The following is an 11020-nucleotide window of genomic DNA, read 5'->3' as shown; positions in this document are numbered from 1 at the left end:
GAAATGCATGAAGAACAAAAGAAATCATTTGCAGGACATTTCTCTGCTCGTACTCTGTGCTGTGCAATATCTCTGCCATCACCCTGATGATAAAAGGAGAGCAGTATCAGAGTGTGGGAGACAATACTAATACAACAGATTCCATACAGCGTATAACCCATCGCCATCGCTTTTCATTAGCCACAGACCTTCTTATCTCATTTTCCTTCAGGAAACTCAACTGAGCCAGAGTTGCCCTAACAATGTTATCAGGAGCAGCACCAGAAAAGCCAAAGGATCTCCTGCACTTATGCTGCCAGATCTGGTATTGTGTGCAGGCAATGATAATGTAGAGGGTCTCACGGTCCAGTAGACGTTGCCTGACAGAAACCCCATAGGCTGACTCTGTGTAGGTCAAGTTTTTCAGGGCGGGAACTTTTAAGACCGGCGACTAAAGGTGGCCATACATGGAGAGATCCGCTCATTTGGTGATGTCGCCAAACGAGCGGATCTTTCTCCGAAATGCCCACCTTGAGGTGGGCAATATCTGGCAGATCCGATCATTGGCCCTAGGGCCCAACGATCGGATCCTAACGCATGGGAACGAACAGATGCGGCCACGATCCGACAGGATTTTTAGTCCCATCCGATCGAGATCTGCCCGACTTTTAGCCAGATCTCGATCGGGGAAGCCCGTCGGGGGGCCCCATACACGGCCAATAAGCTGCCGACTTGGTGGAAGCTTTTATCGGCCCGTGTATGGCCACCTTAACTGACCATACACGTCTCTAGTCACAGGGCAACTGACCAGAAAGTGATCCTGGGTCTTCAAGTTGCCCCGGACATAGAGTTTCCCTTGGAGTGAAAGCCAACAGTTGTCAAAGAACTTAGGGGGGAGTCTCTTGCCATTGAGATAGCGAAGGCTTTCCTGAAGGATGTCACACACACAATCTCTCAAAGCGAGAGGAGCAGCAAAATAGTCCCTGATCCCCCTGTGATACAACTGCCTTCGGGAAGATGTGGCCGGCTCACCCACCCTGACATCCCACCTCTTCTGAGTGAGAACTAGGTGTGATGGGAGGGATCCCTGTACTATCCGAAATCTCTTCATTCTACCGCCTTGAGGTATATATATTAGAGAGAGAGAGAGAATACAGTTGCTGATGTTGGAATCAAAAGGTGCCAATACATTGTGAGCATTACAGTCACATGAGCCCTATACAGGGGGTTACACATCACGGGGGCTTTTGTTTAGAATGAACCGTATCACTAAATAACCTTATGTGCAGCAGCTTTTCCCTCCCAATGTGTAGCCTTTTTTTGCCCCTAAACTTTACTTAAACGGGGATCTGCTGCAAAAAAATTTTAATTTAATACAAGAGTCATCTCACTGAAATAAGACACTTTCTAGATATAATCAATTAAAGATTCTGTACAGTTTAAGAAATAATCAAGTGACTCCAATATTTCTCTCTCTCCACAACCTGTCACTCTTCATGCTGAGGTCTGGGTCACATTTTGATTGACAGGTGGGTCTAATACATCTTTTAGATGGTTCCCTTTCTTAGCAGAATAATTCAAATAACCAACTCCAGCAAAAGATTAACAGACTCTGGAAAACACCCCACACACATAGAAACAGGATTTCCATCAGTCAGTTAGTTTTAAAGGAGAACTAAAGTCAAACTAAAGAAGTAGTTAGAAATGTTGTACATGATGTTTTGTGCTTCTGTACCAGCCCAAGGCAACCACAGCCCTTTAGCAGTAAAGATCTGTGTCTCCAAAGATGCCCCTGTAGCTCCCCAACTTCTTTTCTGCTGATTCACTGCACATGCTCTGTGCTGCTGTCACTTACTGAGCTTAGGGAGCCACTCACAATATACAGTACACATAGAATAGAAATGTCACAATATAAGGCTGATTAGTAATTAATACACATAATTACTACATGGCAGCACAGAAACCAGTGCAATTAGCATCAGAATTGAATAATCAGCAAACCTGTAGCATCAGCTTATATTACAGCCAGGGAAGCTCATTTTCTGCTGGATAATTAGTGACGAGCCCTAAGCTTAGCTTCTCAACAGCCAATCAGAGCCCACTGAGCATGTGAGTGTCACAGACACTTTCCAAGATGGTGACCCCCTGTGACAAGTTTGAAGTCCTGGATCATTGCTGCTATTGACAAGCTCAAACTTTAGCCTCGTGCAATAAGTTCACGAGCTGCACTGAGCACTAACACCAAAATCTCTACTCCCAAGAGTGCAGAGATCAGGTCAAATATTGCATTTATACAGTCTGTAGGAAACAATGAGTGTAGCTCTACATTGTGTGTAACATGGAATGAGTTATCTATAGTTGTAAGCCTCCAGATGAGACCCTTAATCCCATTGGATGAGCCCTCGCAGCGGTGTAACCTTAAAGGGGTGGTTCACCTTCAAACAACTAGTTGTTTTCAGACAGATCACCAGAAATAATGACTTTCTATTTTCTATGTGTGATGGTTTTTCTAATATTTAAAGGGATCCTGTCATCAGAAAACATGTTTTTTTCAAAACGCATCAGTTAATAGTGTTACTCCAGCAGAATTCTGCACTGAAATCCATTTCTCAAAAGAGCAAACAGATTTTTTTATATTCAATTTTGAAATCTGACATGGGGCTAGACATATTGTCAATTTCCCAGCTGCCCCTGGTCATGTGACTTGTGCCTGCACTTTAGGAGAGAAATGCTTTCTGGCAGGCTGCTGTTTTTCCTTCTCAATGTAACTGAATGTGTCTCAGTGGGACATGGGTTTTTACTATTGAGTGTTGTTCTTAGATCTACCAGGGAGCTGTTATCTTGTGTTAAGGAGCTGTTATCTGGTTACCTTCCCATTGTTCTTTTGTTTGGCTGCTGGGGGGGAAAGGGAGGTCACTCCAACTTGCAGTACAGCAGTAAAGAGTGACTGAAGTTTATCAGAGCACAAGTCACATGACTTGGGGCAGCTGGGAAATTGACAAAATGTCTAGCCCCATGTCAGATTTCAAAATTTAATATAAAAAAATCTGTTTGCTCTTTTGAGAAATGGATTTCAGTGCAGAATTCTGCTGGAGCAGCACTATTAACTGATTCATTTTGAAAAATATTTTTTTCCCCATGACAGTATCCTCTAAATTGCTCTAAATTGATACATTTAGTTGATCCATTTCTTATCTTTGTCCCTGCTAAGCAGAATCTCTGGGTTTCATTACAGGCAGCTGTTAGAATTGATACAATAGTTACTGATACTCCAGAGATGCTGCTGAGAAATGGATCAACTAAATGTAAAATTGTTCAGAGTCTGCACCTGAATTACTGAGCTGCCAGACTCAAACACCAGAGACAGGGACATCAACTTTACACTTAGATTTTGGAAAAACAGTAAAAAATAAATAATGGAAAGTAATTGGAAAAAGTCTTTATTTCTGGGGAATAATCTGAACACAACTGAATTGAAAAAAGTTTTGGAAGGTGAACAACCACTTTAATACACAAGGTAACATAGTAACATAGTAACATAGTAAGTAAGGTTGAAAAAAGACACATGTCCATCAAGTTCAACTTTTTTTTTTAATTATATCTACCTAACTGCCAGTTGATCCAGAGGAAGGCAAAAAAAACCCATCTGAAGCCTCTCCAATTTGCCTCAGAGGGGGAAAAATTCTTTCCTGACTCCAAAATGCAATGGGACCAGTCTCTGGATCAACTTGTACTATGAGCTCTCTCCCATATCCCTGTATTCCCTCACTTGCTAAACACCATCCAACCCCTTCTTATACCTATCTAATGTATCAGCCTGTACCACTGATTCAGGGAGACAATTCCACATCTTCACAGCTCTCACTGTAACAAACCCCTTCCCAATATTTAGGCAGAACCTCTTTTCTTCTAATCAGAATGGGTGACCTTGTGTCAGCTGGAAAGACCTACTGGTAAATAAATCATTAGAGAGATTATTATATGATCCCCTTATATATTTATACATAGTTATCATATCTTCCCTTAAGCGCCTCTTCTCCAGAGTGAACATCCCCAATTTGGCCAGTCTTTCCCCATAGCTAAGATTTTCCCTTTACCAGCTTAGTTGCCCTTCTCTGTCCCCTCTCTAATACAATAATGTCCTGTTTGAGTGATGGAGACCAAAACTGTACGGCATATTCTAGATGGGGCCTTACCAGTGCTCTATACAGTGGGACCCCCTCCTCCCGTGACTCTCTGCCCCATTTAATACAACTCAAGACCTTATTTGCCCTTGATGCTGCTGACTGGCATTGCTTGCTACAGACAAGTTTATCATCTACAAGGACTCCAAGCTCCGTCTCCATTATGGATTTGCCTAGTGCAGTCCCATTAAGGGTATAAGTGGATATTGTTACATCCCAGGTGCAGGACTTTACATTTATCAACATTGAATCTCATTTGCCACTTAGCTGCCCAGATTGCCAGTTAGTCAAGATCCTGTTGCAAGTGCCACATCCTGGATGGAATTAATTGGGCTGATAGTTTTGTCTCATCTGCAAACACTGATACATTACTTACAACACCCTCCCCTAAGTCATTAATGAACAAGTTAAATAAAAGTGGCCCCAATACCGAGCCCTGGGGGACCCCACTAAGAACCTTACTCCAAGTAGAGAATGTCCCATTAACAACCACCCTCTGTACCCGATCCTGTAGCCAGTTTCCTATCCATGTGCAAACGACTTCATTAAGCCCAACAGACCTTAGTTTAGAAAGCAGTCGTTTGTGGGGCACAGTATCAAACGCTTTGGCAAAATCCAAATTGATTTTGGTATGGAATAGTTTCCCTTAAACAGTTGTAGTTTGTTGCTGTGACTCCTTCATAACAGGTAGACTGCTGTCCCTTCCTCTATCACTGCCAGAATTGCCGCTGTATTTCCAGTTCCTGTTTACTTTATTCACTCTTCAGTACCAACAACTTTAACATTTCAACTTATGACTCACTGCCACCTAGTGGCTAAAGTAATTATACATTAACCATTACAGTGTAGCGCTATAATAAATTGAGTGGAACCGTCTCTATTATAAGCTTACTTTCATATATTTGTGCCACGAATGAGACCTTTTCCTTCAGGGAGTAAGCCCTCGCAATGGTGTGGAGGCAGGGTGTAGTGCAACTGTAACAGTGTGCCAATGCACAAGAATTGGGCGCCAGAGGTTCTTTATGCTTAACCAAGGAACTTATTTATTTACAAGGTCAATCCACAAAGGATCGTAGAGAGCATATAGCACAAAGGATAGCATTATACTCACAGTATCAGAGAACACTTGATCCCTGCAGGCCAGGGAACAGTTACAGCAGTGGGTAAGCAGCAATTTCGAAGGTACCCCAGCTTTTAGCCTTTTCCCTAAGTAAAACCCAGGAGACCTACTAGATACCTGGCGTCTGTACACTTAGTCCCTACTTCTGGGCAATTAGTACTCGGGATCTTAATCCCTCTGACTCTCCTCATTGGAGCCTTGAGCTGCTCAGCTAAATAACCTATCTGTCACTCCTAGAGCGATCTATTAATTAGTATAGCTATAACAGATAACATTATGTTCTACAGAGCTTATCTGCTGTGTAACTTGAGCCTTTTCTCCTTTGAATGGCTGCCCCCATGGCTACACAGCAGCTTGTTTATATAAACTATAGTAGTACTTATCTGTTATCTACTGTGTATCCTGTGCTTGAATGGCTGCCCCCATGGCTACACAGCAGCTTGTTTATATAAACTATAGTAGTACGTATCTGTTATCTACTGTGTATCCTGTGCTTGAATGGCTGCCCCCATGGCTACACAGCAGCTTGTTTATATAAACTATAGTAGTACTTATCTGTTATCTACTGTGTATCCTGTGCTTGAATGGCTGCCCCCATGGCTACATAGCAGTTTGTTTATATAAACTATAGTAGTACTTGTCTGTTATCTACTGTGTGTCCTGTGCTTGAATGGCTGCCCCCATGGCTACACAGCAGCTTGTTTATATAAACTATAGTAGTACTTATCTGTTATCTACTGTGTATCCTGTGCTTGAATGGCTGCCCCCATGGCTACACAGCAGCTTGTTTATATAAACTATAGTAGTACTTGTCTGTTATCTACTGTGTGTCCTGTGCTTGAATGGCTGCCCCCATGGCTACTCAGTAGCTTGTTTATATAAATTATAGTAGTGTTTCTGAAGCAAATATCAGTTTTACCAGTGCAGGGCAACACTACATAATATTTTTATTACTTGATGTTACTGTTCCTTCAACAACTCACATTTCACTCCCTTACAAGGATATTGTACAAATGTGACGTATGCTAAGCACAATGATTGGGTGCCAGTGGTTCTTTCAACGTAACCATGAAACTGAGTTATTAATAGCGATGAGCAAATCTCACCCATTTTGCTTCTCCAAAAATTCAGGAAACTGCAAAAATCACCCAAAATGCAGTGAAATCTGTGGGCGACAATTTTTTTTTGATGTGCAAGAATTGTTTTCAACCATTGGAATCTATGGGTGACATTTTTGTGACAAATCTTCACTATCATCACTATTTATTAACACAAATGATCAACAGCATAAATAAAAAATTGTGCAAACTCAGTCAATGTCTACTCCAGTATTAGTACTTCCTACTAATTGTGCTTGAGAGAGGAGTATCAGAGAGTATCTCCTGCTTCCACTGAGGTCACCTCGAATGGAGAACCCAGGTGGGATCTAACTAAAGGTGGCCATACATGGATAGATCCGCTCGTTTGGCGATGTCGCAATATCGGGCAGATACGATCGTGGGCCCTAGGGCCCAACGATCGGATCCTAGCATTCGGCAAACGGGCGGTCGGATCGCGGGACCGCATCAACGAACAGATGCGGCCGCGATCCGACGGGATTTTTAAACCTATCCGATCAAGATCTGGCCGACTTTCGGCCAGATCTCGATTGGGGAAGCCCGTCGGGGGCCCCCATACACGGGCCAATAAGCTGCCGACACAGTCTGTCGGCAGCTTTTATCGGCCCGTGTATGGCCACCTTAAGTCCCTATTACCTGTCTCTGATTCCCTCCTTAGGCAACAATTCCCTTGGGATCTAATCCCTTCACTCCTCAGTGGAGCCAAAGCTGCTCAATATAGGTTTCACCGTGAAAATGGCGCCCATAGACTCCAATGTATGAAAAAAAATTTTGAGTATCAAAAGTTTTGTCATGCGTCAAAAAAATGTCGCCACCCATAGACTTTAACGCAGTTTGGTGAATTTTTGATGTTTCATAAAGTTGAAGTCCTGAAGCCGCAAAAAGACCTAAAGCCATGAAAGGAGTTGAAGCTGAACCAGGGAAAAGACTCAAAGGAGTCGAAGCTGAAGCCACTAAAAGACCTGAAGCCATGAAAGGAGACAAAGCTGAAGCCGTGAAAAGACTCAAAGCCACTAAAAGACCTTAAGTGGAAGTCCTGAAGCCTCAAAAATACCCAAAGCTACGAAATGAGTCAAACATGAAGTCGCAAAAAGACTCAAAGCCACGAAAAGACCTGAAGTTGAAGTCCTGAAGCTGCAAAAAGACTAGAAACCACGAAAGGAGTCTACGCTGAAGCCACTAAAAGACCTGAAGCCATGAAAGGATTGAAAGCTGAAGCTGCAAAAAGACTCAAAGCCACGAAAACACCTTAAGTGGAAGTCCTGAAGCCTCAAAAAGACACAAAGCCGTGAAAGGAGTCAAAGCTAAAGCCACAAAAAGACTCAAAGCCATGAAAACACCTGACGTTGAAGTCCTGAAGCTGCAAAAAGACCCAAAGCTATGAAAGGAGTCGAACATGAAGTCACAAAAAGACTCAAAGCAACGAAAAGACCTGAAGTTGAAGTCCTGAAGCTGCAAAAAGACCCAAAGCCACACAAGGAGTCAAAGCTGAAGACACTAAAAGACCTGAAGCCACGAAAGGAGTCAAAACTGAAACCAACAAAAAGACTCAAAGCCACGAAAATACCTGAAGCTGAAGTCCTGAAGTTGCAAAAAGACCCAAAGCCATGAAAGGAGTCAAAGCTGAAGCCCTGAAAAGACTCAAAGCCACAAAAAAAAGACTTGAAGTTGAAGTCATGAAGCCGCAAAAAGACCCAAAGCCACGAAAGGAGTCTAAGCTGAAGCCACTAAAACACCTGAAGCCATGAAAGGATTGAAAGCTGAAGCCGCAAAAAGACTCAAAGCCATGAAAAGACCTTAAGTGGAAGTCCTGAAGCCTCAAAAAGACCCAAAGCTACGAAAGAAGTCGAACCTGAAGTCGCGAAAAAACTTAAAGCCACGAAAAGTCCTGAAGTTGAAGTCCTGAAGCTATTTCAGACTATATACAGTAAATGAAGAAATCAGCTGGATTGGTCACAGAATTGCACATTTCAGCATTAGGGGAAAATTAGAGAAGTTCTGAAATGATCCCCTTGAAGATAAAAAAAAAATGCGGATGTAAAACATGCAAATTATAATATCCTAAAAAGAACATGTCTTTTATAATATAAGCCTATTAGAATGAATGTTTCCATTTGCAAGTTTTGAGGATAATATATATATATTATAGCTGGATTTCAAGCAGGGAATGTTGGCACAACAATTAAAGGGGATTTTTGAACCTATTTAATACCTTAATACCCATTAGGGAGTGGGTTTGTTTAGGGCTGGATTTGTGCAAAAGCCCTAGAACATATTTATGAAGCGCAAAAATTCTCAGTAACGAAACATCAGCATTTTACTTAATCAAAAATAGTGATGGGCGAATTTATTCGCCAGGCGCGAATTCGCAGCGAATTTGTGCGATTCGCCGCCAGCGAATAAATTCGCGAAACACCCGCGAAAATTCGCGGCAAAAATTTGCCGGCGTCAAAAAATTTTTTCCAAAAAAACGGACGCCGGCGCCAAAAACGGGCGCCGGCGTAAAAAAACGGGCGCAAGATTTTCGCGGGCGCGCGAAATTCGCAAATTTTTCGGCGAAACGGCGGAAATTCGCCCATCACTAATCAGAAACTAAAAACATACGGAAGAAATCAATGTGAAAAACAAGTTTAATCGAGTTTATAGGAAAATAAAAACAGAAGGAGCTACTGTGCATGTCATTATTAAAGTCGGTTTGCATTCATTATTATTTGTGGCTTTCGAGTTATTTAGATTTTTATTCAGCAGCTCTCCAGTGCAATTTCACCAATCTGGTTGCTAGGGTCCAAATTCCCCTAGTAACGATACATTGATTTGTATAGGAGACTGGAATATGAATAGGAGAGGCCTGAATAGAAAGAGGAATAATAAAAAGTAGCAATAACAATATATGTGTAGCCTTACAGAGTATTTGTTTTTTAGATGGGGTCAGTGACCCCTGTTTGAAAGTTGGAAAGAGTCTGAAGAAGAAGGCAAATAATGTAAAAACCATAAAAGAGAAAAAATGAAGACCAATTGAAAAGTTGCTTTGAATTAGTGGTTCTATTATATACTGAAAGATACAATGCCACACAAAAGGTTACTGGTTAAATGAAGGAATGTTGGCCTGGAACATAGTATTTGTACCTGGATAGAGAACTGGCTAAAAGATAGACTACAAAGAGTGGTGGTAAATGGAACATTTTCTAATTGGACCAGTGTTGTTAGTGGAGTACCGCAGGGCTCTGTACTAGGTCCCTTGTTTTTCAACTTGTTTATTAATGACCTGGAGGTGGCCATTGAAAGTACTTTTTTTTATTTTTGCAGATGAGACTAAATTGTGCAGAACTATAGGTTCCATGCAGGATGCTGCCACTTTGCACAGTGATTTGTCTAAACTGGAAAACTGGGCAGCAAACTGGAAAATGAGGTTCAATGTTGATAAATGCAGGTTATGCACTTTGGCAAAAATAATATAAATGCAAGTTATACACTAAATGGCAGTGTGTTGGGAGTTTCCTTAAATGAGAAGGATCTTGGGGTCTTTGTAGATAACAAGTTGTCTAATTCTGGGCAGTGTCATTCTGTGGCTACTAAAGCAAATAAAGTTCTTGTATAAAAAAGGGCATTAACTCAAGGGATATTATATAACATAATTATTAGTGATGGGCGAATTTATTCGCCAGGCGCGAATTCGCGGCGAATTTGCGCGATTCGTGGCAGGCGAATAAATTCGCGAAACGCCCGCGAAAATTCGCCGAAAAAATTCGCCGGCGTCAAATTTTTTTTTTCGAAAAACGGACGCCGGCGTCGGAAAAACGGGCGCCGGCGTCAAAAACGGGCGCCGGCGTCAAAAACGAGACGCCGGCGCCGTTTCGCAAATTTTTCGGCGAAGCGAAATGGCGCAAATTCGCCCATCACTAATAATTCTGTCTCTTTATAGGTCCCTGGTGAGGCCTCATCTGGAGTATGGGGGCAGTTTTGGACTCCAGTCCTTAAGAGGGATATAAATGAGCTGGAGAGAGTGCAGAGACTAAGTGCAACTAAACTGGTTAGAGGGAGGGAAGAGTTAAATTATGAGGGGAGACTGACAAGGTTGGGGTTGTTTTCTCTGGGGGAAAAAAGGCGCTTGTGAGGGGACATGATTAGACTTTACAAGTACATTAGAGGACATTATAGACAAATAGCAGGGGACCTTTTTACCCATAAAGAGAATCACGTACCAGAGGCCTCCCCTTCAGACTAGAAGAAAAGAACTTTCATTTAAAGGAACAGAGTAGGGGGTTCATCACAGTCAGGACAGTGAGGTTGGGGAATGCACTGCCGGGTGATGTTGTGATGCTGATTCAGTTAATGACTATAAGAGGGACTTGGATGATTTTTTGGACAGACATAATACAAAGGCTATTGTGATACTAAGCTCTATAGTTAGTATAGGTATGGGTATATAGAATTTATGTGACAGTTTGGAGGGGTGTGTGTATGGGGCTGGGTTTTCATTTGGAGGGGTTGAACTTGATGGACTTTTTTCAACCCAATTTAACTATGTAACTATGTAACAGAGACTTCCCCTTATAGGAAAATATAGAGTGTGCAAAAACAGAAAAAATAGAGGAAGAAAAGCCAGTTTCTTCCGCTTT

This window comes from Xenopus laevis, chromosome 8L, assembly GCF_017654675.1.
Source record: "Xenopus laevis strain J_2021 chromosome 8L, Xenopus_laevis_v10.1, whole genome shotgun sequence".
Taxonomy (NCBI): domain Eukaryota; kingdom Metazoa; phylum Chordata; class Amphibia; order Anura; family Pipidae; genus Xenopus; species Xenopus laevis.
This window is presented reverse-complemented; position numbering follows the sequence as displayed.